At 35.4% G+C, this 27,317-nt stretch overlaps 1 protein-coding gene across 10 annotated transcripts in view; it reads right to left on the bottom strand.

Annotated features, from left to right (window-relative positions):
• Positions 1–23,157, bottom strand: part of LOC149807275 (uncharacterized) — a 181,209-nt gene extending 158,052 nt beyond the window's left edge. For 6 of the 10 annotated variants that reach the window (XR_016422200.1, XM_089964370.1, XM_089964385.1 and 3 more), the window contains exon 1: positions 23,062–23,157. The gene's annotated coding sequence lies outside the window, so the exon portion shown is untranslated. Of the gene's footprint in view, positions 1–20,713; positions 20,846–22,564; positions 22,638–23,061 lie in introns of those variants that run through there. The other 4 variants (XM_089964438.1, XM_089964446.1, XM_089964394.1 and 1 more) reach the window with 3 other exon arrangements.
• Positions 23,158–27,317: the final 4,160 nt, after the last annotated feature.

Raw genomic sequence — 27,317 nt, 5'->3', positions numbered from 1 at the left:
AAAGATGAACAGTGAGTTCTTTCAGCAGATTCAAAAATTATTTGTGACCATTGGCCAGTTGAAGAAATCAATTCTAATATATTAATTGTACAGAATTTTTCCCATCTTTCATACCTTGCAATCTTCTTCCTTATATATATATATATATATATATATATATATATATATATATATATATATATATATATATATATAATCAACCTAACAGACTTAACAGGAGACATCCTGAGAACATATTCTTCAGAGTTGATTGTTTCTCAATAATGAGTTGTCCAGAAGCTGATTTGAAAACAAGAAAACGATTTCAACCTCTGCCTCAAAATATAAAATGTTAAATAAAAGTACTTTAGGTATAATGGGCTGGTAAAGATTGTTAGACTTCAAGTATAAAATACATTTTTAATTAAAACCATTTAAATGTTAATGTTACTAAACAGAACCACTTAATTATTAAGTTAATATGCTATCTTATCTCTAATATCTACAGTTTTTTCAAAATCTAAAACAAATTATAGGTCCTCTAAATAATCATTTAATTAATTTAGATAAACTCAAATGCCTGTTGTAACTGTCATTAATACTACATAAATCATCAAGCTAGACCTGTTAAACCAAATGATTAATGTCCATAAGGTCCTGGGATAAGTGTGCTGTAAAGACTGAAAATTCCTGTATTAATTTTGGCTTGCAGAATCAGAACATTTCTTGAAATGTGGATTCTATTCAACATGACTATGTACAGGACACACTGTCTATTTGTAATTTAAAATAAATATAGACAAATTTCTACTGATGCAATTTTAGCATTCTTACAGGCTTGACTCAGGAGTACTCAATAATGATAGTAGCACCTGATTCATTTGGTGCAGAATCAATAACGTGTTTCATGCACATAAATGTAAACAAAATGCTGCGGCTCATATGGTGTTCTCCACACATAAGCTTGCACCAAGATTAGATGTGCATGGAGAATTATAGGTCTCATCATCAGCACCCAGAAATTTTAAGTTATTGAATTTTGAATATGATGGTGTTTCCATATATTTACTATTGGAGTTGAATTAGTACCATATGTCCTACAAGACCAGAAAATTGAAAACAGTTAAATCATATCAATGGTTCCTACCACAGTAATATGTGTGCATTCTCTTAAACAAATTATGCCACAAAGCCCCTGGAAATGAATGATCTTCCTAAATCTACTAGATAGTTGTTGACTGCCTTGAAAGAGATGTATACATTTAATTGATGATCTATTTATCATAATCAGATAATACTTGTGCTGAGTTTTACTCAACAAATTTTGAAAAATCTTCAGAGTGTATGTTAAATAGAGAAATTTTACTTCTATATCTTCAAATTGATAAACCTGCTTTACAGACTCCAGAACCTGAGGAGTTTAATTTGGGATGTATTTTGTTCCTGTAGCTGACACGAGTTTGGGTCATACAAATTCTTCCTTTCCACATTCGAACAGACTCACCTTCTGATGTAGTGACAGAAGATCCTTCCCGTGTGGGAAAGACGTACAAAATCTTTGAAACACAACAGTTTGGGCCACACAGCGGGCCCATGAGAATCATATAAGCAGTGGAAGTTTTGACTTTTTGTAGAACTTTAGGTAGCAGACAGAAAGGTGGGAAAGTGTACGCAAACTGACAGTAACACTGAAAGCTGAATGCATCCATCGCCCAATCTCTTTGGTCTGGGACTGGAGATATGTAAAAGGGAAGTCTGTTCTTGAGCCTGGTCATAAACAAATCCAACAGAAGCTTTCCCATAATGAGAAATGGGACTCTGTTATGGAGCGCTGAAGAATCCATTCCATGAGAACCACCGACCCATGTGAAGCTACTGGCAAGCTTTCTCACATACCCCATTAGCCGAATCCAAGACTCAAACCCACAAAGACAGAGATGAGATGGCAGTGATCCGTAACGGCGAGCACTTTAGACCACTAGGGGCCCCCGCATAAATTTGATCATGTGTGAGATTCACATATGTTAATGAAATGATCTTGCATCGTTTCGTTTATTTCTTACCACTCAATGGAGACTGTACGTATTTTATTTAGTTTTGATATTAAACATGGTAAAGAAACGGTTTTAGAATGTTGGTTGCTGTGGTAATAGAAAGCATTTATAAAATACTTGTAATGAGGAAAAGTGACTCACTACACACTGACCTGTCACTTTGATGAACTGCTCAGCGACCTGGTCATCAGTCATTGACCAGTGACCTGACCTGATAAGTAATCATTCAATGACTTGTCAGGAGATATAGACATGTCAGAGTCTAGTTTTACTTCATTTCTCATCACGTAGTGGTGCTCTTTCTCCCATTCAGAAGGACACAACATACTCCAGAAGTGTTGGGTGTGGTGCAGCTCATTCTCCTCTCGAAGGTGATACATGCTACCCTGAGATGAGTAGTGCCCTTCCTTCCTCATACAGATGAATAGCACACTCAATGAAATATTTTTGAAGGGGTAATATGGTGTCCTTGAAAAAGATGACTCTTTGTGCACATACACATGTGAGGTGCATGAATGGGCCAAGTCTTAATGACAGCTCTGCACTCCATTGGGACAATGTATTGACATTGAATAGACAGCCTTTTTCAATACAAAAATAGAATAAGCTGCACAATGGTGATGGGTAAGTTACTGCTGCTAATAAAATGCAGTATTACTTTGCATGGGGTAGCTGGATCATTTCAGTCTTCAGGAGACGGGGATGGGGTCAGTCATTGTAATGTATCTTACGAAGCAATTGTGATGTGCTTAGTTATTATACATGGCAAATAATAGTGTTGTAAAGTCCATGTGGCTGAAACCTCTACAATATTTAGCTCAGAAATGGTGTTCAAAGTTGCTCTTAATTTAAGGTTCACAAGAGGCATTGTTATTATGAATCTACATCAAGCAAAGTATGATTTTACTTCCGATGTTGTGGTTAACTTTTAATTTGAGTCTTCCACAGATTGTAGAGTTTAAAGTTCTGTCATTGAAAACAAGCTATTTTAGTACTATCTTCAACCACAAAGGATAAATATATGCATGCATCAGTTTATTGTCCAACTTCAGGAGAAGTGCTTTTGTTTGAAAATCCCTCCTTTCTCAATGTAAAAACTTTGTCTCACATAGTCTCTATTACATTATCTCAACTGAACTTAGCGTCTTAGGAAAGGCGATTGTTCCTTTCTGCACTTTCAAGTACCATGCTAATATTTAGTTGAAAGTAGTGATATGAACGTTGGGAAATGATGTGCAATATTTAAAGGCCATTCAAAACTGACATCTGCTATGTACTGAATACATCTTCCTTTGGGAAGTTCTTAAAATGGCAAATTGGACACTTATCCAACAAATGTATTTGTCACATTTGCCTGCCCGCGATTACGTAGGTCAGGAACAAAGGAATGGGTTAGCACAATGAGTATGTCAACCCTGCACTGTTACGGCGATTTTGTTTGTACAAGAACCCTTCGTTAGGTGTTATCGCTCGCATATAGATGTTAAAAGCTTCGTTCTAAGAACAAAGGACCCTCGATGCTATTGTAAATCTCTCCGCTTGACAGATGGCCTGAGGCTCGTCTTTTAAGCTGGACCGACTGGGGGTAGAATTGATATCCAATCAGAACTGAGGAAGGGTGGGGCCATCAATTCGAACCAGAACTTAACAGTCCTTTGAACTGATAACGAATTAGTGATTTGTAAGCCGTTGTACTGGTAAAGCAGAATATACTCACTCCGAGGGAGCCACTCGTGATTTGGCGGGAAAACTCTTAGTACATTCTAAGGACAGAAAGCTTCGTAAAGGTCAGTGAGTTGTTTGCTCGATTGTTGCAGAATGTTACGGCATTGTAATTGTAATTAAGTGCAGTATGTATATTTACTTACTAGACTCGTTAGCACGCAGAATGACGCATGTATTGTTTAATTTACATGCGTACTTGAGAAATGAGGTATGATTATGTAGATTGCTTGCTCGGCAGAATTAATACTGTATTTCACTATTTAGTTACTTCGTAGTAAACTAGTGTATTTATTCATGTGATATTCTAGATTTTGCCATTGTGAATTAAATGGTAGCTTGTAAAATGGCTGCAGTGTGTAAATTCAAATAATATGAATATTTGAATATTGGTGTACACTTGTGGGGGTGTAAAGTACAGAAATGCGTCGGATTATTGTGATAGTGTTGAGAATAATGAGATTAAGAATATATAAATATTGATGTGACGCAATTTAGTGATTTCTGTATGATAAGTAGGATACCGCTCTTATTGCAACGTTGTTTTTATAAGAACGTGTGTGTTTTTCGATGTGCACCAATGCGTGACCAAAGATGTAGATAACCTTGATCTGATGATTGATTGTTGATTTAGTGTGAGCGAGATGGCTAACACAAATACTAACGTCCTTGTGTTTTTCGTAGGAAGCTTTTTGGGGACAGAGTAGTGAAGTCCCGAGTCTCAGAGAGACAGGATAGAAACAGGCGGAGAACGCCGGAAGGAGAAATAGAGAATAGAATTAGGCGGGGAACAAGCCTCGTTGAAGGAAAGAGAGAAAGAAAAGGAGGAGGAGAAAGGAAGACAAAAGAGGAGGAGGACAGGAAGAATCGGAGAACGCCGGAAGGAGGAAAGCAATTGGCATAGTAAACTCAGATGAGTAGAAACCAAGTACAGGGGAAAGCCATCTCACACTAAAATCACATGATGAAATAGGTTGTCACATGGTCGAGAGGAAGTAGATTGGTTGAGAAATTAATATCGTTTAATTTGTATTAAATTGTTATTCTTCTGGATTTCACCTTTGTGTTCTTAATTTAATTGTCGGTATTGCTGACTGGGGGTTCAGAGCTTTACCTCTATCACTAATTTCACTTCCTACAAAAATGAGCCAGGGTGGGAATTCCACAGTAATTCAGATAAATATTGGGAGCACCCCACCCCAACGCATAACAAGGAGTCACATATAGAACTTCACAGTATTTCTATATAATAATAATAATAATAATAATAATTTATAGTTTAAAGTTTAAACAAGAAATCTTTTTACGAGTGGTTTTACAAATGAAGTGACAGTTGATTTTTAAATAGGTTTTGTTGTCATTTAAACATTCTAATTTATACATTTATACAGAAGGCTTATGAAAAATAATCGGCCCAATCCAAGCATATTCCAGATGTGATGGGGGGGGGGACATTATTGGAGTACGCCAGAGGCTGAGCATGTACAAATCTTCCCAATGACAATGTTTCCTACACAATTCTGTTTCTTATCAGACACAAAAGTGAGTTTTAAAATATGACCTGAAGTGTGGACAACAGCTCTTGGTTCTAATGATCTTTAAAGAGTACCTCTCAAGTTCGCATTAAGGTGACAGTGCTAATTTATACAGCCCCCCACCCCTTTTCAGGTCTAAAGTATGCTTGGAAGTAATTGAATGGGGGTCCATTTATCTATTTTTCAGAAATTATCATAAATGGTGCCACCTTTACGCTATATATAATGTACAGTGGAACATATACAGTCTATAAGGCCAATTTTTTTTAAAAAAATGTGTGATTCTGTTTACATTTTAAACAAATTAGGGTCAGCAGGTCTGTATAAACTTTTATTTTATTGGTCTTGATGGATTTAGATTAAGCATAAAAATTAGAAAATAAGTCTTCTGTATCCTGAATTTGTGTTCAGTTTTAGATACATCCCTTTTTGTCTGTCGTGAAAGTTTTTATTCTTCTTAAATCCTCCCCCTCTTCCAAACAACAATGTGGGTGGGCAGGGACAAAATGTAGTTTCTCAAATCAGATGATACAATCTTCTTGGTTTGGTGGTGTGGGGACATAGGTTATGCAGTAAACACGGTGTCACTAAGAACATAATGAATGAATAACCATAGCACAAAATATAAAATTAAACATTTTAGAAGTATATGTATTCACATATTTAAAATGGTAATGAGTCTATATAATTTGTACATCCAACTAATGTTTGAAAAGATTATGCAGACAGCTAAAACACGTTATTTTACCAGTACCAGTGAAATTCTCATACCTGAATTTCTCGACAGTATAATGGGGGCTTCTACATCAAATTCCTTACAACTTCAGAATGATCACCTGAAGGCAACTAACAAGATCACCTGCAGTAACACTGACTTTTATGCTCTCCCAGACTTCTCCTTTCATCTACATTACTAATGTATTTGTCAAATGAAACTTACTCTTCTACTGACAATGTTTGTTTTGGTGCTTGTGATGCTGGTTATTGAAAGCTCATACTTTTAAAGAGATATATCTTGTACCTTTGAAATGCTGCCATGATGTATTCAGGGAGCAATGCTCTTCCATTTCCTTTCATTACTTAATTTCCATCTCTGTTAAGTACAAGATTTAATTTCATTGATATATTTTAGTACATCAATAATTTTATCAAATGAAAGTGATAAATATTTTGCAGCATTCTGGGACAACATCAAAGTTTCAGCATAACAACCCTTATGGTCTACCATATTTTTGGCAGTGAGCAACCCGAACAGAAGTTTTTCATGGATTCCATATGGAATACTTCAGGAATCTGTACGGAAGAGATATGGACTGAAAAACTTATGGAATCAGACAATTTATTCCATATCATTTCCATAAGTACTTCACAGCAAGTGAAAATTCCATATGGAATAAAGTTGCAACTTTAATCCATAGGCACTTCTTTCCATATGGAAAGCAGGCTCATGTATTATAGCATCATGGAAAATACTCTCTGAAGAATTAATGATGTAAACTATTTGATTCAAATAGAAATTTTGGCGGGAATTAGAGTACATGTATATGTCAGTGTAGCTGATGTGGAAGGATGAATATATTCATACAAATTTGAAGAAACACATGTACGTCAGTTTTCTTTAATTTATTTCCACAGATGCTTAAAAACAGACAAAGACATGACCAAAAAAGTAGAGAAAATGTAAACACGATCAGAATGTTAATATCTGGTAGTACAAGCACAAATGAATCTTTAGACTTAGAAAATTTGATGCAAGGTGGATTTTGGGCTTGATCTGATGTTTACTCTGAAAAATATTGGGGTAAACTAGGTCAGTCATAATGGCTTTATTATACTTGTTTCAATGGAAATCATGAACTTGACTTCATTCAGTCAAGTGGGACCTGAGTAGGCTTTTGGTGCGAGATGTATGAGGATGGAGGGGGCGTGTAGTTGGAATCACAATTATTACATCCTGTTCTGAACCAATGAATGTAGACATTGTAGTCTTAAGTCTAGAGCATTATTTCCTGGTATTATGGTGGTGATACATTAGAGTTAGATTTAGGCATTAGTGGTATTGATTTAAGGGTGTTTATTCTTTATAGTATGAGCATTATGGTGTGATTGTCTGTGTGTATTCTAAGGTCTCACTGGATAGTTTGGTATTTTGACATCCCCCTAATTTTTATGGTAGAAGGCATGAACCTAATTATCACAAGCGTAGCATTTATAAATTCACACATAAGCTAAATCTGTAATGTGGTTTAAACTTACTTTGAATTAGGCTTGGAAATGGGTTGGCTTGTTGGTGACTGCCTGTCACTCCTAGACGAGCACTGGAGATCAAATGCGTAACGTGGGCTGCAAATGAGCAGCCGACATGGCTTACGTATTTACGTGTGTCTGCTCAGAGGTAAATATCTAAAAATCTAGATGGTTGAGCGGTGATGAAAAGTATGCTAATTTGTTATAGTACTAAGGAACTTTATTCATGCATAAGGCACATACTGATTGTTTTAGCTGCCTTATCACAGGAAAATATTCAAAATAGCTATTTCCTGTCAAAAATAAATGTAAAATATGGGGGTTGGTGGCAGTGTTGGTTCAGTATAAAACCACCAGTTGCATCAGGAATTAACCTGATTGCTGCAGTCGAAACATGTATGCTTTCTACAAATATCATTAGTTTGTATCTTCAGTGTAAAATTATTCTCATTTTTCTGCAACAGGTCATTGTTGGATGAAAATTCACCAGAAAAACTGTCCAGTGAGACCTAAGGTGACATTGGTACACAATGAGTAATGAGGCAATGATGCTGATTATGCCACAAGTGAAATATGTGACATGTACATTGCAAATTGATTTGTTTACAGCCAGCCCTCAAAATAAATTCTGGACAACCTAAGAAAAGAACTTGAATGAGGTAATCTTTAAAGATGCTTTAGATTAGCCAATGATTTATAAGGATTTGGACAAAGTGGAAAGTTCAGCACTGAAAAACAAATGTAGAGACTACATAGGAAAAGTGTGTGACTTGGATTTTTAATGTAGCTTTAAAACAATTAAGTCATATCACAGGAAAATGATTGTAATCTGAGTCCAGCTGGATGAAGGATAAAGGAATTGAAGATCTTTGACATTTTTTCTTGATTCATTATATTTTTTGCTGTTAATTTTCACAGAAGGAAATATTGTCAAAAGGCTTTAAGCATTTGATAATAACAGAACTAATACTATAAATCACAGGCAGATGGTGAACGACTATTTATTCGAAATGGAAATGAAATTATTTCAAATGGAAATAGTCAATACCATGAGCTAAGGTAACCCACAAGAACAGAAGACTAATTATAAATGATGAAGTCATAGGCTGGGTTTCGTAGAGATAAGAATGGCCCTCTAAAAAAATTCATGGTGTAACTAAAGCATTATTTACTTATTACAGGCATATCAAATCCCCATAATTATTAACATTCACATGAAGTTCCTGTAAATTCCTGTAGTAAATTCATGCAAGTAGTTTTCTTTGACAGAAAATTATTGTTCAGTCAAAGTCACATGTTTGTATTCCATATAAAAAAGAGTGAGAACTGCCATCTAAATACAACCTAGGGGTGCAATTTCAGGGGGCCCTGCCTATTATCTGAGTACTCACTTATTACTTTTGGGGGCCCCAAGTGGCAGAGTGGTCTAAAGTGCTCTCCATTACGGATTACTGCCACCTCACCTCTGTCTGTGTGGGTTCGAGTCTAGGATTCGGCCAATGTGGGTATGTGAGAAAGCTTGCCAGTAGCTTCTTGTGGGTCGGTGGTTCTTCCCGGGTTCTTCCTTCACCAATAATACTGGCCGCCATGCATAGCCTATCGTGTGCTGAAAAATGGCATAAAACCCCACAACAAGAACAACAACTTATTACTTGTGCATTACATTAGTGCCATTGTGAACACTTACACTAAGTTCCTTTGAATTAATACATTAAATGCAAACTTTGTTACATGTATCAAGAACTTTTTAAAAGAACTTTATTGGTTTTTCAAATAAGGTCATTTGGCCCAGGTACATAAATGTACACAAAGAAGAAAATATAAAACGGGGGTGCACATTCATTGGTATTTTCTAAGTCTACAACATGGTGGTATTAGTCATATAATCATATACATATAACAGAATATACATAATTATTTAACTTGTAACATATTCTTCCAACCAAATCACATGAACAGTGCTGTTTTTATGACTAGCTCTTCAGATTTATTACAAAGTAAATTACCAAATATGTTTTTACATTCTTTAAGACTTTTATAATACTTTTCCTCCCTGAATGTTCAAAAAACTCTTCAGTATGCCACACTGACCCTCTGGAACCATTACAGGGTTCTGTCCAGAAATGTTTGAAACTATAATGGCAGATGCTTGCAAAAACAGGGCTCTGATGTTGTTTTAAAACATGAGTTAAAATGGTTCCTAACAAACAAAACAATGTATTTTTGGTTTTAAAAAAATATGTAACAAATTCTGAAGATCTGACAAACAAAAGTCTGTCAATACTGTCCAAAAGAATTTCCACAAATTGAAGACAAGACCATTTCCTCGTTTTCAACAGCTGAGTGTGGAAACCAGCTATGATATTCTCGAGTGAAAAGATTTTCAAACTAGCCACTGTGGCAGGCATACTGTATGTCAGATGGGCCACATTTTCATTTTTGACAAAGTTTCCATTACACATTTGGAAGATTTTGTGTGCAAACCTCATGCCAATATGGCTATGCATTTAGAAGAATAAGTGACAATATTTTTTATATGATCATTGGGGCAGCCATACTTGATTTCTGCAAGGCACCATTTTCATTTACAACCCACTAGATCTTACGGTGGCCATATCTGATTCAGACCAGAATCATTTCATTCAGGACCAACTTGACACCAAAACAAATTTTTAGCAAAAACCCCAAGTCAATTTCCATCTGGAAGGATTAGCAAAAGCAAGTTTAAATTGGTCATATTTCAAGTCACCTTGGCAATATTTTCATGCAGGACCAACTACTTATTATAATTAGTCTTCTAGTGAAAACCTGCATGTCAAAATGACTTCTTAGGAGGAGTAGCAATTATGCTATTTTCAAGATGACTGCCACTAAAGCCCTACTGGATGTCAGATATGGAAAAAAGTATATTGGGTAATCTTTAGAAAACAAATTTTAAAAACTAGATATACAACGCTTCAAATAAATTATGAGTCATGGCATTTTAAAGGCCATAAAATGCACAATGCATTTGATGTTGTTGTGGGTTTAACAACATTTTTGGCACACAATTAGTTATACATTGTGAACTGTTAACTGATGAAGGAAGAAGCCTGGAAAACCCATGTGGAAAGAGGTGACATGGCAGTGATTAGTAAAGGTGAACTCTTTAGACCATTTGGCAACCCATAATGCATTTGATAAAATATAAATCATCAATACTTCAGGCACTTTAACATGTCAATACATAAGACTAGTGACTGTCAAACTCTATCTAACCAAATTTGCTTCAAAATATCTAAGAATCTGAAATGTAGATTAAGAATAATTCTCCACAAATAAATGTATAAACTTAGCCAACATTTTTGCAAGACATATGATTTTCCTGGAGCAAAGCCAATATTAATGTATAAAGAAACAAAACAAATACTTGCAAACAAGTATCTATGGTATCATTGTGCAAAACAACTATGATCATTAATTACAGCAGGGGTGTCTAACCTTTTGCAAAGAGGGCCAGATTTGATAAAGTGAAGATGCCCGGGGGCCAATAATTCCTTCTGATGTTTTTTTAACCACAAAAGGTACATGCAAATATAGACTGTAATAGAACAATAAATAAATAAAAAATAAATAAACAATAAATAAATAAACAATTTTCATTGTCACAATTATCTTTATTTTTCAAATGGCAATGTAACTAAATATAAGCCACTCAGGCAGACATGAACAACTCTAAAAACACAATTCAGCCTTTCATTCATATCTGGAGAATCAGATAACATTGAACTGTATGTAATACCTTAAATTTCCATGAGTTAGTTAATATCTTTGCCTCATGGTCATTTTAAATAGGAGTTATAACTAATGCAAAGTTTTCTGTTATCATTAAAGTTTAAAACAAGTGAATTTTGCTTAATTGTCTTTTAAAAGATCTTTCAGAAAATAATAGTTTGTGCCACATATACAGGTACATAACATCGACAGTTATAACCAAATCTTATTCAAGAGTTTAATAAAATAAGTGCCATAAGTCCAAGTGCATAAGTGTGCATCAGTTGCCATGGCAGAAATGAGCGGAGAAGGGTTCGGGTGCTAGCGGACCATAAATAATATATTATATGACTGAAGCTGCGGGCCATATGAAATCTTACCATGGGCTATGATTGGCTTGCAGGCCGGACTTTGGACACCCCTGAATTACAGCATTACAAATAGTTTATGCTAGCCAGCAATTGAACACTGTATCTAATATCATTGCATGTAACCAAATTTTTCCTCAGTTCTCTCTGTCTGCTCATTACTGGTTCACAGCTAAGATGCTGCACATTTCTGGTTTGGTGGGTTAAACAAGAATCAAGGCATTTTACCTAGTTTTGTATGTTTCTATTGGACAATAATAATATAAAAAAGTCTTCCTAATGGACACAAGAAGGGCAGTTGACCAATTCTAATATGGGAATCAAACCAAGTACTAATACATAGGAGTCCAGCACTCTAACCATTAGGCTACAGTGCTTCCACTCACCACTCACAATGTATCATTATACTAGTGTCTCAAGACTGTAATGAGTCCTTGGTTTTTCAAACTACTTTTAGAGATAATTATTTGTATCTACATGCATAGCACTTGGAGTAATGTTACAGGACTAAAGATTGCACTGTTACTGCTTTTAGAAACTGAACCTACAGCCGAGTATTTTGTCTCTACAGCTCTTGAATGATGGGTATTGTTATATTTTAAGTTCATACAGTAACAAATTACAAATAATTCATACTAATATATAGATGTGTTATTATTTGAATAAACTGTTACATTGAAATGTATGCATCCTGTATATTAAAATAAATTTCTACCTGGTTTGCAAGAATTCTGTGTGACCCAATAGTTTCAATAAGAAATATAGTAATAGCAGAAGTCGGAAATGCAACAGAAGTGGAGAGGGACATGAGGCAAGACCTCCCTCTGGTAATCCAGGGGTCAATGCCCATAGTGGGGGTATGGAAAGGCCTTGCACCAGTCTGTCAAATGTTGGTATATTAACTCAAATGAGACTGTCTCTCTTGATGGATTAATATAAAACTTCTTTGAAAATATTTTTTGTTTCATTATAGAATTGTGTATAACAATATCATACAGATAAATCATCTACCAATGTTTTTATTCCTGACAGTCTTATTGGTTCCATTGTTTTAATACAGATTTATTTTTTATCATGCATTATCATCAGTTCATTGACATCAATTAATATTTAACCATAATGTTCATAGTTGTCTGAATCAAATGAATAGATCTTTAATTACTTGTCTATTCCAAAATATATATTTCAAAATTTGTTCAAAAGAAGCATGAAAAAATGCAAGCTGACTTGTAACAAAATAAAAATGAAAAAAAAAAGAAAACTGGTTTATATATTAACTCAGCGAAAGTTAGCGATCTGTAAAGGACAGCATCTTTGATCAGTCTGCCACCCAGGGGCTCCAACAATAAAATAATAAACTTCAGAACAGGATGTAGTGTTACGTGGGCAAAGTCCTGGACAGAGGATATTTTAGTCTGTAGGCCTCCTTTATAGCATTTATATACTGTATATGAGATGAAACTGTCACATACCATATGTACTCGCATTTATGTCACTTCCAACTGCACAAACCAATATCTGCCTTTGCATATTGAGCCTGCAGAGCTGGATCTGTGCAATCTGTTAATAGTAATCACTAGAACAAACAACATAAACCCTGATCTGCCAGAACATTATGCAATAATATTTGTATATGTATTTTCTCAGTGGCGTCACTTGGGTTGGTGTCACCCAGTGCGGTAGCTCATAGTGTCACCCCCATGGTCCTCCTTCCGTAACAGACCATACAGAATCCTTAGTAATGTCATTTTGGTGTCACCCCCTCTGATGGTGTCACCCGGTGCAGTCCGCATCCCCCTAGATACGCCACTGCTGTGCCTGCTAGTCATGTATTTAACTATGATCGGTTATCCGCTTATGAAATCCAACTAGACCGAGCAGTGTGTGCTCTGTAAAATTTGCAATTTTTCATTTTGGTGTCACCCCTCTGAGATGGTGTCACCCGGTGCGGTCCGCACCCCCCTAGCGACGCCACTGTATTTTCTAAATTCTCTCCATAAATTTTATAACTGTATGTCTATGACAGAGGAGTACCTCTTTAGTCCCTGTTAAATTGAGAGGTTGAGATTCTGGGTAAATATGGTATTATCAGCAGCTACTCAAATGCAGTGGTGTCAAGTTACATTGCCAGCTGAAAAATTGAAACAAAGTTGTCAGTATGACAGTTGGATTATGTTGTTGCTGTTGTTGTTGTGGGGTTTAATGCCATTTTTCAGCACATGATAGGCTATACATGGTGGCCAGTATTAATGGTGGAGGAAGAACCCGGGGATAACCCCGGTTAGAAAAACCGACCCACGAGAAGCTACTGGCAAGCTTTCTCACATACCCACATTGGCTGAATCCGAGACTCAAACCCACGCAGACAGAGATAAGATGGCAGTGATCCATGACGGAGAGCACTTTAGACCACTCGGCCACTCAAAGCCCCAGTTTGATTATGTGTTTGTAAAGCTAATTAAAATCAATGATAGAAAGTTTGCCTTGATACTCAAACATTAAAATTAGTGGCTAGTTGTTGGGAAATTTGAAATTAAATAAAGTGCTTAAAACAGAGTTGGGTAGTTAGTTTAATCTGGAATTAATTTGCTCATAAGGATAAATTTTACAAGTAATTTCCCACTGAATATAATATTTTAAGAAATTTGAACACACATTATCAGTTGGAAAAGTTTATGTGTAGTGGGTGGATATATGGCTTTAATTTTGGATTATATAATTTAGATTTTGTGCATTTTGATATGTAGATTAGATTTTTATAAAGGGTCTGCAATTGTGAAGGAGCAAATTTCTGGCAATCTATGAAGAACACATTAGCTGAGACCAGAGAAAAATTAATTAGATTTATGGGGACAGGCGCATATCAGATCACCATACTGCCATGATCGATAATGTCTTTTCAAGGGGATAATTTCATTCTTAATTAAGCATTTATTTACTTAGCCCACAGAAGACTGGTGGAAACAAAAGCTAACTTCGATTCCATAGTGTAAATGTCAGGATTGAAAGATGGCAGAACTCTGTAACTCAAACTACAAGGTCAAGCTGACCCCAACTTTGGCGCCTCTGGAAAAAGGTGGCAAATATACTTAATCCTGATTGGTTACGCTAAATAAGGTGCAAGTTTCCCACACTAAATTTCCTAGTTTTAATATCGCCACATCGGAAATTTTAATCAGTCTAAGCTTTTCTGCAAGAGAAAAACAAGCGTAAAGAGGACCCTGAGAGAAATTCTCTCATAAAACCAACAAACAAAATTGGTTGTAGAAGTTAGGAATGCTGAAAGCTCAAAGGGAGAAAATAGCTCCTGCGATGTATGGTGCGACGTATTAATTCTGAGATGTATCATGAGACGTACTTATCCTGATATGCAGGTATCTGTGAATCTACATGCTACGCACAGAGTGAGGACCGAAAGAGGCAAAACTAACAAAAGTCGAAGGAACAGCTATAGTGGAAGTGGAGTGAATTGAAGGAACAGGTTACGCAATCGTACAAGGCATTGACTTCGATTGTTCACTCGATCCTATGATGAACTAAATCTATCAGTAAAACAGATCAGCTATTTTATTTAAATATATTTGTGTATTTTTTGTAATTTGGTGAAAGTTTTATATCTAAAAGCAGAGCATATTCCTGATGTAATGAATTTTCACTGTTGTTTTATATAATTGATTAAATTGTTTATTTACATGTACAGGGGCTCGTGTTGGTTTGTTCTATATATCTGCTCAGATCTCTATCTATTCCACCTATAAGTTTCCCCACTTATATTTATATATAACCTGGCAACAATATCGAGGGCAGTCAACTTCTAGATAACGAAATCCAAATTAAGTGGACACCTTGAAAGAAGGTACAATCCACCAACCCACACCTCTTGCAAGAAGAGGGGACTTTGTGTAAGGTTTCTATAAAGTGGACAGTGGGTAGCATGACACCAGCGCTTACAGCAATTAACAAAAAGACCATAACTTTAGCTCCTTGTAAGGGTCTTTAGGGAATGCTTTCTATGAAGTCCACTAGGATTGTTTATAAGTTAGGGGTCCACCATAGTGCAGGGAGTCAGCATAAAGAGCTTGAGGTTATCAGAGTTCCATTAAATGTAGCAAAGATAAAATCTCTTGCTTGTGACTAATTTCCCTTAGCACAGTGAAGTCGAAAAAAGGTTATATTTTTGGAGAGATTTAATAAAGCAAACCAAATGAATATCCGTTATATGACCTGACAAGTCAACTGACGTTCACAAAATAAAAAGCTTGTGCACCACAAACACAAATTTATACATTTAATTTCATGTTTGAAGGCAATTTATTTACAGCATTTGATGCTCACAGTGCAAACACATGCCATTACCCTGGATGATAATGTTGCAAAATATTGTCTACTTAATAGATTGATGCAATTCAAAATAGTTTTAATCCATGTAGTTTTTGAGAAATTCTACTTTCCATGAACCACTGTGTCAACTGTTACGGGTGGCTAGCTCTGCTTCTTAGCAAACTATTAGTATTTCACTGGCTATATACTGTAAAGTGACTATGGGAAATGAACATGCCTCACATCAGTTTCAAGAATAACACAAACCCGAAACACCTAGTTTAAAAATTAATCCCTATCTTTAATTATTAAACAATACTAGTTCAAAAAGTCACATCATAGCATTAAGTTAAGAAATTTGCCAGGGGCCAATATACCAAACTGTCACCAGTCACCTAATTGGATGATCATTAATTATGATACAGGGGTTTTCTTCTGTCCAAAATGAAAATGATGCCAATCATATGTCCAATATTTTTAATTTTACTGGTTATAGTGGCTAGTATATTGCACACTGTATACAATACATATGTACTTTTATTCTTACCTGCACGAGCTTCCACATAACACCATGTACTTTATATTGTACATTAGTCTACTCTGTCTACTAAATATAACATTCCTTTAACATTGCACTTGCCTTTGATGACTTGGTTTTTCCAAATTAAAAAATGTTTGCACTGATGCGAAAGATTTTATTTTAAATTTGTAAGGTCTAAATGTATTAAATCATATTCAGCTAGATAAGTAAACTTACCAGGTAAATACTTTCTAAGTCTGAAGGTGTGTTACAATTCATAATGGACCAAAGCCAGATTATAGTGTATGAAATCAAATGTGTAAACTTCATCTTGAATACAACATCACAATAATTCATACCAGTTACTTGAATAACTTGTACTGTTAAAACTGTTGCACAGTTAAAACTGTTGATTTAGATCATTAAAGTCTGTGTACTGAAAAATCTGAAAAGTGTGTGCATCTTGAGAAGCAGACATCAACATGTCTATCACATGTCACTAAGACATACTTCACTCTATTGCTAGTATTATGAGAAATGTTATTGTTCACATCACTGGCATTAAGCTCAATTGCATTAATATAGTGACATGTCTAATGGCATGTCCTATTAGTCAAGCATTTCAACATTTTTGTTCATTGATGTCATTATACATAACATCTAAATAACCTGTATGTATACATAATGCCAAGAGGCCTGGGGGTGGGTGGTGGTGAGGGGTTGTCTAATGTGCTTGCCTACTCTTCAAAGACAATCGAGTGAACCAACAATTATACCAGTGAGACCAAATCCACTTGTCCAACAGAGGTACTGCCATGCTCCTTAGGAATATAGACCAGTACATAAGACTGATAAAAGCGGTTAGGCATGAGTCAGACAACTGCTTGTATTGTGGAGAACACAGTCATGTAACACAGCGGTGTCTGCATGGAAAACAGATTCATTGCCATCTTTGTAATGAACTAGGACATAAGCAAAAGTTGTGCACATACCAATAGGTAGAAGGCTATGATGTACAGGCCTATACAACACATATCCAGCAACAAAATGCATTAAAATATGTATATACTTTTCAATGTAATAATTATAGTTCTATAAACAGGTTTCAGGCACTATCTGATTTGTGTACAAAGTGCAACTTGTTAACATGTAAACAACTATGTGATATTGTTCAAGTTACTTCTCCTTCTGAGGCCCCCAAGTGTCTAATATGTCAATGTCTTCTTGTATGTATGTAAATCAGTCTTGTGCTGAACATTTTCATGTATCCACTACATGTGGTCATGGTACAACAGATGGATCTTGTATGTTATCCTCTTCATGTGTTTAAGTAAATAATCGAGGCAATGTAAAGAAATCTGTCAAGTCTAAAAACAATACATGGCATACTACCTTTTCTGAAAGTCAATCCTCTGATTAAAATTGTCACGTCTTTGGGCACCTCAAAAGTGGTCTGCAAGTAATCAACCTAAATATTCAACACATCCTCCCTAAACTGAATGAGATAAAGTTAATATTATAGCAAACTAGATCAGTCAATATTCTAGGTCTATGTGAAACCTTTCTTTCCAATGATACTGATGATTTGGTTCTCCACATACAAGGCTTCAACTTTGAAAGAAAAGATAGAGACTCCATGGGGGGTGGGGGTATTCTTCTCTATGTAGACAGTTCCATTAGTTATAACGGACGTGTCGATCTAGAGACTATTGGGGTAGAGAGTATCTGGATTGAAGTAACCCTTGCCCAATCAAAGCCAATACTCTTATGTTCAGTTTACAGGCCACCTAGTTCCACAGCTGATTGGATTGATAATTTTGAGATTCAAATTCAAAAAGCATTACTAAAGGAAGATTTAGAAATTATCATATTAGGGGATTTTAACAATGACTACATGAAAACTCCACCATTAACATGGATAAGTAGCTTTGAAACTTACAACTTTACTCAATTAATTAACACCCCAACTAGAGTAACCGATAAAAGTACCTACTATCATTGATCATGTCTATACTAATAAACCTGAAAAAATTAAGGTGCCAGTGTATGCACTGAGTGACCACTACCCAGTCTGTATAACTAGACATGTTCCGAAATCATCTAAAAATGGCCAACACACTGAAATACATACAATACAGGGACTTCAAACAGTTTGATGAGGAAATGTTCTTAAGTGCTTTAGTTTACAAACCCTTCCAATCAGTCAGCAATATAGCTGATGTCAACACTGCCTTGAACAAATGGTATCAGATGTTCAATGCAGCCTTAGACAAGCATGCCCCAATTAAAACAAAAAGGGTTAAACACCAAATTACATCCAAGTGGATTACCCCTGAGATCAATGAGGCTAGGCACCTAAGAGATAATTTCCACAAGAAAAAAGACATGAAAAGCTATAGAAAGTGGAGGAATAAAACTAAGCACCTGATAGATAAGGCAAAAGAGAACTACTATAAACAGGCTATTGATGAAAGTAAGAGTACCAAAACATTGTGGAGGCATCTAAAAGAGCTGAACCCACCCAAGAACAGTTGTCTTCCCCCTAGACTTCAGCAAAATGATGATACAGCAACATCTGTACAAGGCATTGTGGAAATGTTCAACAATTTCTTCATAAGCTTCTCCAGTAACAGTATTCAGAACCAGAATAACAGCCCAATTGAACTTGATGCTCTTTTATTATTTATAAGAGCTAAAATTCCTGATGCTAATTATTTTTCAATAGCTAATGTTAGTGAAGCTGATGTTTTTGATATGCTAATTAAGATGAATATTAATAAATCCTCTAGATTGGATGGTATTGGTCAACAAGTTCTTAAAATTGCTGCACCAGTAATAACAATGTCACTAACGCATAACATAAATTTAAGTATAATGAGTGGTAATTTTCCAGAAACATTGAAATGTGCAAAGGTCACACCTATCTTTAAGAAAGGAGAAAAGGAGGATCCAGGGAATTACAGACCAATATCATTTCTACCTGTATAAATGTCAAAACTATTTGAAAAGCATGTAGCCATTCAGGTCTATACATTTTTTTCAACATACTCTCTATTTCATAAAGCACAATGAGGATTTAGAAAGTACCACTCGTGCCAAACAGAACTTACCAAATTAATTGATCTTTGGCTGAAGGAAATGGATAATGGACATATGACTGGGATTGTTTTCCTTGACTTCAAGAAAGCATTTGATCTCGTTGATCATGAAATTCTGCTGCAAAAGTTGAACTGTTACAGGTTTGACAATCCTTCTTTAACCTGGTTTAGATCATACCTAAACCAAAGGTCTCAACAAGTAAGCATTGGCAATATTAGCTCTCAAACTCGCACTATTCATTCAGGAGTCCCTCAAGGCTCAGTTTTGGGCCCTCTCCTCTTCCTTATCTATATCAATGATCTACCATTAAATAATGAATCCACAAATACAGATTTGTTTGCAGACGATGCAATCTTGTATACATCTAGTTCTGATACTGAAGTTATCCAAATGAGATTAAAGTCAGACCTTATTAGCAGAATCAAAAAATATTTACCTATGGAAACTCGAAATCTGTACTACAAGTCATATATTCTTCCAACAATGGATTATTGTTCTAATGTATGGGGAAACTGTGCTAAATCTGAGCTTGACAGGATTATAAACTTCAGAAACGAGCAGCACGTGTAATTTTAGATGCATCTGTTGATCATCCCTCAAAAGCATTATTTACAGAACTCAAATGGTTCACAATATATGACAGGATAGATTTTTACTAGGCAGTTCTTTTATATAAATGTCTACAGGGAACTGCACCAGAGTATCTTCAGGACTTATTCTGGCCTTTTTCAGCACAATACTAGTTGAGATCAATATCACATGGAAACCTTCTAATACCAAAACCAAGAACAGAGCAATTTAAAAAGAGTTTTCAATACTCTGGTACAGTTCTGTGGAATAAGCTTCCACTACATGTAAAATCTGCTGAAAATATTAGAGTATTTAAGAAAAGATATCATGAGCATGCATGTGTTTCTACTAGATAATGGAATTTAGTATTTTAATACTAAACATGTTAAAATAAACACTAATTATTGCTATCTTCATATAATGTGCATTGTTATACTCTCCTTAAGAGGGCCTCAAGGGAGAATAGTCCCTGACTAATGAGTCAACCTGTATAAATAAAGCATTATTATTATTATTATTATTATTTATAGATCACTGACATCTCACCTCTGTCTATGTGGGTTCAAGTCTCTGGTTTGGCCAATGCTGGTATGTCAGAAAGCTTGCCAGTTGCTTCCCATGGGTCAATGGTTTTTCCTGGGTTCGACTCCACCAAATATACTGGCCACTATGTACAGCCTATCATGTGTTGAAAAATGGCATTAAGCCCATTACAAAAACAACAACATACTGTCAGGAAGTTTAAAGAGCTATGAATATTAAAAAATCTAAAAACTAAATATTCTGGGTAAACAAAATTGTAAGTTTCCTTTACATAAAATCCTATTCTTACTATATCCAGCTTCTCAAGCATAAAATCAGACCAAGCACTATGGCTACAATTAATCTGCCTCATGATTTAAACAAATAGGTGACAAAATGCGATTTGGATACTGTATAATCTACAGTATATTTGTGCACACACATATATACCTTTAATACCTGCAATGTGCATTAACAAGGCACTTGTTATCTGGGTATATATAAAGGTAAAAAAATAAATTCTAAATATTGAAAATTTTAATGTCAATATAAAGTTTTAAAAAAAAAAGAAATTACATGTACTTCAATAATACTTTATTCATATCAATAGTACACATTCATGTAGTTAAGAAAAATTAGAAATTGTTTGAAATCAAAACCACAGAACAATATGTTACTTTATGCAAAGACAATTGTGACTATCAGCTGCAAGTTATGAACTTTATAAATTATTCGTGTAATATATGATACCAAAAGAAGATACACTTTTGTCTTTGTATATTACATGTATCAAAGGTGGATTTGATGTAGATATGGGTGGATCTGGATGTTTCATGTAACCAGATCAATTTGTGTCCACATGATTGTGCACACTATAATAGTACATTTTCCTTCCTAACAATCAATGTCTATTTTCAGTGTTTACAGATTGGGTAGGGGTGAGGGTGGATTTAGACAACACAGAAAATTACTGTGACTGAACAACTGTGTGTTGTAATAAAGAATATCTAAAGTGTAACACTTTCTATGAGTAAACAAACTACTGTCAGTCAATAAAAATAACAGATAATCTATTAAATTTTATCCTCCCGAAGTCAATGGTTCAATTTTTCTTGAGCTGCATGTCTTTTTATAACACATGCCCTCACAAAAACAGTTAACACGAACAAAACAATACTAGATTTAACGTTTAATTTATTGTTTTCTCCCAAAAATATATGTGATCGAATGTTTAAAAAGATCAGTACTATGAAATTTCAAAATTATCTGGACATCAGCCATTTTGTTTACATTAATTACAGTGCCCAAGTCCATCACAGGAGTCTGATGTTTTATCAACAAAGTACGGCGATATCTCTGACAACATGAAATCATCATATCGGTGATATAAATGAACATAGTCTGACGTTTTATCAATAAAGTACGGCAAAATCTCTGACAACATGAAATCACCTTGTAGGTTATGTTAGTCCTACATGTAAGACAGCACATGTTCATTTTGTTTAGGTGCCAAAACATAAATATCAGCGTCGTGTCTTACATGTAGGACTACGGTTATATAAATGAACATGGGTTCATTTATTTAACCAATATGGTAATTTCATGTCAGAGATTTCACCGTACTTTACTGATAAAACGTCAGACTCCTGTGGTGTCCATTTAGATATTTAGGAAACGTCACCGCTGACAAATGCACTTCCTTGTTGTAGTCCTACCTGTTAGACCTGACGCTGATATTTATGTTTTGGCACCTAAACACAATCAAAATGTGCTATGTCTTACATGTAGGACTATTCCTTGTTGTAATTTTAGCTTTAATAATAGCCAACGACGCCTAATGCACTAGAAAAATAACAATACCACAAGCTCACTCACTTTTTTGCCAGGTTAGCTAACCACGGAAACTGTATTCCCCGTGGACAACCACAACAAATCAAGTTGAGGCTACGACATCGTAGCTATATGAACTAGTGTCCTAATATAACGCGATTAGTCTGAATAACAAAAAAGCAAGTTGGCATTCATACTGAAAAGGAACGGATACTGGTTTTACAATTTATGCGAGTTTCAATCTGAGTAACTGACTTTAATTTAAACTGTACTATGTATATTGACAGAAAGCGAGTAAAGAGATTAATCTTTGAATGTAATTTTACATGGTCCTTTCTAAATGATATAATGAGGCCAGCTCTTGTTTACTTCTAAAAAATAAGCTTGAAAACGGGGTTGCGACGCCACTAAGTTCAGGTCGTTAATCATATCGTTGTATTCAAAGCGTTCCCTCTCAAGTTTATGTATTACAACAGGACACATATAAAATCAAACAAAAGCACTTGTAGTTTCATATTTATATAAAATGAACAACAACATACCTGCTTGTTTTTATATCCACTACTTCGATATGGTAATTTTCACAAACATATGTTTCAACACGAGTTTAGGCCTATGACCTTTACTGCACAGCCCCACGTAGGCGGAGCTTAATGTGTAGAAACATTGAGTGTATCAGAAATAAATACCAACGCTAGCTGTGATTGGTGCATTATGTAAGAGTTGTACTTTCTGTTAGGCTTTACACAAAATTGAGCCTCCTGGCAACATGTGAGATTATATTAATTCATATTTAGATCATATTTTGTATTTTTTATGATTTAAAAAAAATGTGGTACACATGTCTGAAACTGTCTGTTGTGACTAGATAACTGTTACCATTGTCTAATGCCAGCAGAGTTATTTCTCTTCAATGCAATGGAATACCTGGTTCCGTTCTTGTAAAATTGACAATCTAACATTCTCACTGGATAATGTTTAAGGTAGAAGGCATGAACCTAATTATCACAAGCCTAGAATTTATAAATTCACACAGAAGCTAAACATGTAATGTGGTTTAGATATACTTTGAGTTAGGCTTGGAAATGGGGATGCTTGTTGGTGACTGCCTGTCACAGTTGGACATAGAACACAATTAATTTTACTATATGCTCTCTACATTTGTTTTGCAGTTCTGACCTTTTCCCTGTGTGACAAACAATGCAAATTATATGTTAATCTAAAATACCTTCAAAGATGACTTCACGGTGAAGTTCTTGTCAAAGGTTGACCTGCTCTTTGTTTGAGATGCTAGACTGTCAACAGAGCAGCATGTGAGCAGAACACAGATTTCACTTCCGGATCATCACCAAGGCCTTGTTACTCACTGTGTACTGTCGCCAAAATACACACAGACAACAATACCCTGAGCTCATATTATCAAGAATAAACAATTACCTTTAAATCCCTACCTAAAATGCATAAATAAAACTCTTCTATCACCACCAAAGTGAGAGTGCAAAAATGTTCTAAAATTAGACTAGAACTACGGGCACTGAACTGGAAGTACTAATTGTGACCTGATTCCAGTTAGGCGAGCAATGGAGATAAAATGCGTAACTTGGGCTGCAAATGAGCAGCTGACTTGGCTTACGTATTTATGTGTGTCTGCAACAGAGGTAAATATCTGAAAATCTAGATCGTTAAGGGGTGATGAAAAGTATGCCAATTTGTTACAGTACTAGTGAACCTTAAAGCACATACTGATTCTTTAAGTTGCCTTATCACAGAAAAATATTCAAAATAGCTCTTTGCTGTCAAAAATGAATATAAAAAATAGGGGTTGGTGGCAGTGTTGGTTCAGTATAAAGGTATCACGGTACAATTGTTTTTTCCATATACCTCAATGCTAATGTTTTGTGAAATCAATATACTTTTTATCCTAACTCAGCATGTATGTCACACACTGTCATAGAGAACAATGCTACATTGTCAATCTGACATGGACAAAACAAGGTACTCTGTTGCATTTAGGAGAGATAACTCTGCTGAAGCTAGACAGGGGTAAGAGTTATTTAGTCACAACAGACACAGTTTCAACCATGTGTACCACATTTTATAAAAATCATAAAAAATACAAAATATGATCTAGATATGAGTTAACATAATCTCACATGATGCCAAGAGGCACAACTTTTTTTTAAAGCCTAAAAGAAAGTACAACTCTTAGATAATGCACCAATCACAGCTAGTGTTGTTCTTTATTTCTGAATGCAATGTTCCTACACCTTGTGCTCCGCCCACCTGGACTTGCGCAACTGGTACCGTTATACCTAAAAGCCACCAGTTGCATCAGGAATTAACCTGATTGCCGCAGTCAAAATCTCACATGTATGCTTTCTACAAAAATCATTAGTTTGTTTGTATCTTCACTGTAAAAAAGTATTCTCATTTTTCTGCAATAGGTCATTGCCGGATCAAAATTTACCAGATAAACTGTCCAGTAAGACCTAACATTGTTCTCTTTGACAGTGTGACATGCCTTCTGAGGTAGGATATAAAGTATATTTATTTCACAGCAGCAGGGAGGGTGAACAGACCACCTGCTTGAAAGTCCATTTATTAAAAATAAAACTTCATGCAAAAAACTAAATATAATGTCAGTAACGTCAAACCGAAGCCTCTAACCAAAACCGAGTTTCTCTAATTGGGTTAGCTCATTTTGTTACTTTATCTTTGTCGTTCGTGTTTTTCAAAATTTGTATGTTTTGTTTACCTTTGGGACACTCATTTTTGGTTGCACCCTCCGTGCTGCTGTATTGTGTGAGTAATTAAATCCTTATATCAGTCATTCAAGCAAATATTTTATCAAGACCTACACGATATCGTGACGGAGGATCATGCAAATTTATTGTTATAAATCCGTGTGGGGTAGCTTGTGAATTTGAAAAGATTTTTTTTTTTAACTTAATCATATCCATGTCCCACTACACCAAGTCTGATGAATATTTCGCAGTGTATGTGTATCAACTCCATTAAACACAAGTAAAATATTGCAGTTATCTATGATCACCTTAGGTATTTGTATATATCTCAGAGGAACATAAATTACATCTGTATTGTTATGCCTGCCTCGACAAAATATCCGAGCTGGATTTGATTGCTTGTATAGAATTACGTCGTCATATACTTCAAGAATATTAATACATCCATCGAGGTCATCTACAAATGGGGTTTCATCAATATCGGTGATAAAATCAATAATATCATTACATCCTCGTCCAACAATTTTGCATTTTCATTAAAATCTTTAAGCATATCGTAACATTGCTGATCATCTACGGATGGCGCCACTAAATATAACTTATCCCACTTGAGCCATCTCATTATCAAATTAAGCAGTAATTGTGTTTTACCCGAATCGGATGGACCTAGCATTATCATTCTGATGGATTTCGGTAATGCTGAAATATGTTTTACTGGCTCTTGTTTTCGTGTTGCTGAAAAATAAATGATATGCATGTTGCACAAATATAATATATAATATGGATCTATATTGTCTTCGATACAGAGCATTCACCCCTACAAGTGGATTAACAACAATAATAACAAAAAATAAAAAGCGTAAATGTCTAAAATGTGGTACAAAAAACATAAATTTATCTCTGTACACAAAATGTCTGGTGGTGATATCGTTGCTTCATTAGGAACATTAACAGGAGCTCCATGGACTAAATACCCAGGAGAAAAAACATCTTCCTGGATATAATTAATGTGGTCATGGAACCTGGCTTGATATTCGACTTGACGAGTTAGATCAACCAAGAACTGGGGAGTATGCTACTGATCAAGCATGTCACGTTCATGATGTGGCGTATAAAGAACAAAGAGTTACAACAGCGACATATTGTAGATGTGAAGTTGATTCACTCGTTAAATTCCATATAAAATAAATCTCTCAGAGAAATACTTACTAGCTTCCTAGCAACATCTGCGATAATAGTTAAACTAGTATTAGGGGCCGGTAATTAATCAACCGATTATTATTGTAATGGAATCGATTTATTATAACTCAAGAGGATATTGGAAGGATAGAGCATCGATTAGTAAACTTGCTGATTCAGCAAATGTCACACGTTCTGTTGCTGCAAAGTGTTTAGCACGACAGGCAATATGGCCAAATTATCTACCACCACCTAAACAAATTCAGTAAGCACATTTTGTTATCAGCGCTCCAAATGAAGTTCATCAAGCAGATATTTTATTTATACCACACGATAACATTAAAATTGGTAGACGTCAATCACTTACATACAAATACGCGTTGACTGTCGTTGACGTTGCAAGTAGGTATAAGGAAGCAGAATCGCTATCAACTAAATCAGCAGCTGAAGTTGCATCTGCGCTTGAATGAATTTATCAGCGAGGACCCTTGTGATGGCCACATTTACTACAAGTTGATCCTGGCAAGGAATTTCTTGGTGCAGTATCATCTCTGATGAAAAAACATAACGCCAAAATCAGACGAAGACATACCGCAATTCATCGCAATCAGGCAATTGTTGAACGATTTAAGCAAAAACTTGCTAAGAGATTGTTTGGATACCAGTATGCGAAGGAAATAATTCAGAAAGACAAGAGATCTCAAAAATGGGTTGCAAGACTACCAAGTCTGATAGCTTTGTTAAATAATGAAATTACTCTTGCAGTTTCTATGAAGCCTACCAATGCGATCCCAACAAAAATCATATACCAATACAACGACATGACTCCTTTTCAAAACAACCAGTACTAGGTAATGTGACTGAAAGGTATTTAT

Source organism: Sinohyriopsis cumingii, chromosome 1 (genome assembly GCF_028554795.1).
Source record: "Sinohyriopsis cumingii isolate HCF-2022 chromosome 1, ASM2855479v2, whole genome shotgun sequence".
Classification (NCBI taxonomy): domain Eukaryota; kingdom Metazoa; phylum Mollusca; class Bivalvia; order Unionida; family Unionidae; genus Sinohyriopsis; species Sinohyriopsis cumingii.
This window is presented reverse-complemented; position numbering and strand designations above follow the sequence as displayed.